This window comes from Mastomys coucha, unplaced genomic scaffold (assembly GCF_008632895.1).
Source record: "Mastomys coucha isolate ucsf_1 unplaced genomic scaffold, UCSF_Mcou_1 pScaffold21, whole genome shotgun sequence".
NCBI classification, from domain to species: Eukaryota; Metazoa; Chordata; class Mammalia; order Rodentia; family Muridae; genus Mastomys; species Mastomys coucha.
Window position 1 is genome coordinate 160,997,252 of NW_022196904.1, and position 3,290 is coordinate 161,000,541.

The window sequence follows — 3,290 nt, forward strand, 5'->3', positions numbered from 1 at the left end:
TATTTTCTAGTGATTGTGTGAGCACCTGCTTCCATAGGTATGGAAGGCTGAGCTTTATTCTGTTGTCCTTCAAAGTAATCAGCCACTGTCCTGGGGAGTCTGCCATCCCTTTACTTCAATATTAACCACTTAGCTTGTTTGGAGGGATGACTGTCCCTCATTGGAAGGAGGGAGGACTTATATTGATGGAAACTCCCATTTTCTACTTTGGGAGGTGTCATGTTTCACCTTGTACTCTTAGGCAGAATAGTTGTTATTCCTGTTTGGCATGGCACTGGAGGTTGTTTATGCAGGGAACTCTAAACAGACGAGGGTGGAGTTGCACTGGGAGGGTGCATTTCCTTTGAAGCAGGGCTCACCTATCAGTGCCTCCCTCCAGAGTTTCGGTACCCACTCATTGCAGAGTGAGCACCTTTTTGGCAGCTCTCAGCCACCAAGAAGCCCGGAAGCCCAAGGTGATGGCGTTTGGCTCGCGGCAGGCGCGTCCACAGACACCAGACACAAACAGCTCTAAGTTTAGGAGGTTTAATTGGGAGGGGAGGACTGCGGCGCGGGAAGAGAGAGGAAAGAGAGAAGAAAAAGAGAGAGAGATGGAGGAAAGTACCCATATATATATATGTCTGACATAGCAGTCCAGGTAAAGGTGGGAGCTGAACCCAATGAATTCTGGGAATATCCATTGTCTTGACGACAGGTCTGTGGGCCCGCCCACATCTGCGTACCGGGTGCTAACACAAGGGATGGACAGAAGGGATGTTGGAAGGTGGACTCTGCTCTTACATCTAGAAGCACCATAGTGATTTCTCTTAGACTTGTGCGCACATGAGGTGCTGGGATCCAACTGAAGGCTTTACAAATGCTAGGTGAGAACTCTTCCGGAACTCTGCCAACCTGTCTTTTCTGTCCTTAGAACTAGAGCTACCCATAAAACCCTGTTCTCTAATGTTCTCCCTTGGTCTGAAGAGCAGCTTTACAGCACTGCTTAGGATTTTGCAAAGGCTGTTCTGCCCTAAGTACAAGCTCTGAGGTCGGTGAGGCTCGGATGCAATTGTGCACAGGCCCTAGGTTGATTCTATTTTCACTAAAGCTTACCCAGTTGTGGATTTTAGGGATTTGCTGTCCCAACCCCCCCATGTTGTTGTAGGTCTACTGGGATTACAGGTGCGTGTTGCATAGTGTCTGGTCTTTACATGTTCTGGCTGTATGAACGCAATCCCCCCCGCTAGCACAAGGCAAGCACTTTTCCCATGAGCTTTCTTGCCACCCCTGGCTGTCCTGGAACTCCTCACTCTGTAAAGCAGGCTAGACTCAAACTCAGCCTGCCTCTGCCTCCTGAGTGCTGGGATTAAAGGTGTGTGCCGCCGCCACATGGCTGGCCTCAGGAATTTTCAATAACCTTTAATTAAACCCAACTCCATCACATTCTCCTTAAGTCATAATTTCTACAAGCCTTCTTGAAACAGTCTCCGGGTGGTGTTTTTATCGCTCTCTACTTCCATTCTGGAACACTCTTTTTCTTGTAGGACAAAGCTATATTTTATCTTTTTTCTTTTTCTTTTTTTCTTTTTTTGGTTTTTTGAGACAGGGTTTCTCTGTTTAGCCCTGGCTGTCCTGGAACTCACTCTGTAGACCAGGCTGGCCTTGAACTCAGAAATCTGCCTGTCTCTGCCTCCCAAGTGCTGGGATCAAAGGTGTGCGCCACCACCACCCAGCTAGCATTTTTTTTTTTTTTAACCAAAAGCATTTTATGTTTTTAACGAGGATTGTGTTTCTGCAGTTACAGCTTTCTGACACTTGCTGTTTCCTTTCACACTTACTATCTATATCTATCTATCTATCTATCTATCTATCCCCGGTGTTTCGGTTTTTCTCTTATAATCAAAAAGCAAACAAAAACCCCTAAACACAGGCACATCTGACCACTTTAGAAGGCAGATCCAGCTAGAAGGTGCCATTAGGGTCATACTGCTCTTGCCTAACTTAAATTGATTGGTTTTGTTCACTGCGAGAGTCTAGATCTTTTGCTCCAGAACACTTGCCCAACCATTTACAGAAGAGATAAACAAAACTGAAAGCCTTAGATCAAGTTAACTTCCAGTTTTTAAGGTTGCAGTTATGATGGATGTGTTCTGGAGAGGAACAATAGGGATCGGTGGGGAGTTAGCCATCTTGTAGAGAAAGAATACAAGATGCTCACAGAGAACACATCCTTCCATTTGAGCTTCATTAAAACACCAGCGAAGGGGCTGGAGAGATGGCTCAGCGATTAAGAGCACTGACTGCTCTTCCAGAGGTCCTGAGTTCAAATCCCAGCAACCACATGGTGGCTTACAACCATCTACAGTGGGATCTGATGCCCTCTTCTGATGTGTCTGAAGAGAATGATAGTGTATTCACATACATAAAATAAATAAGTTAAAAAAAAACAAAAATAAACTCTTTAAAAAAAAAAAACACCACTGAATGGTGGGACCACCCCTTCCAGCTTCATTCAGGAGCCTGGAAATCAAGCGTAATGTGACTTGCCTGACTCCAACCAGAACTTCTTTGGCTGACAGAAACCAAGTTACACACACACACAGACACACACACACACTTCCAATCTTATTTCGTTTTTTGGTACACATTTAAGAGATTGCTTCTCTTAGGTATATACTTATAAATTTCCTTTGAAGAGACATACAGGAAACCCAAAAAGAGAAGCCACATCTCCTGGTCATGATGTGCTGGCAGCAGGTGACCACGGGGGAATGTTGCGTGTAGTTTTAAATGTTACTGCCTTTGCTCCAGGATGTTTTCTACTTGCCTTTAGGTCCCAGAGGTGACCTCGCTACCAGCCCTCTCTTGGGACGCTTGAATCCGAGGATAAAAGACACACTCAGTTTGTTACTTTACAACCTGCCTTCTTGGCACAATTGCTGGGTGCAGATATCTCCCACCTAGAAAAGCATGCCCTTATCAATTTATTCCCTGCGTCTCTCCACCTACCCTAAACTTAGTGGCTAGTCCTATCTAGCTCCTGCCAAACATCCTTGGCCACTGGTGGCCACAGGCCCTAGTTCCTCCCACCCCCACCTCCCAGACCTCTCCTAGTTGTTGAGTTCTTCTTCCCCAAAGCAGGCAGAAAACACTTCCTCGTGTTCCTCTCCTGCCTCCCGGGATCCGGAAGTCCCGCCTCTACCAGTAATTAGCTTTCTTTACTGATAAGTCAAGAACCAATGGGGGAACAGAATATTAGCATCAGGATCTCCCCTTACAGGGGAATCTTTTTTTTTTTTCCGTTTTTTTTT

The 3,290-nt window shown here is 45.7% G+C and overlaps 1 long non-coding RNA gene across 1 annotated transcript in view; it reads left to right on the plus strand.

The window, feature by feature from the left end:
• Positions 1-728: 728 nt before the first annotated feature.
• LOC116101139 overlaps positions 729-3,290 on the plus strand; it is an 8,182-nt gene continuing 5,620 nt past the window's right edge. The window contains exon 1 of the long non-coding RNA XR_004122805.1: positions 729-863. This is a non-coding gene — a long non-coding RNA (uncharacterized LOC116101139). The remainder of the gene's footprint in view (positions 864-3,290) is intronic.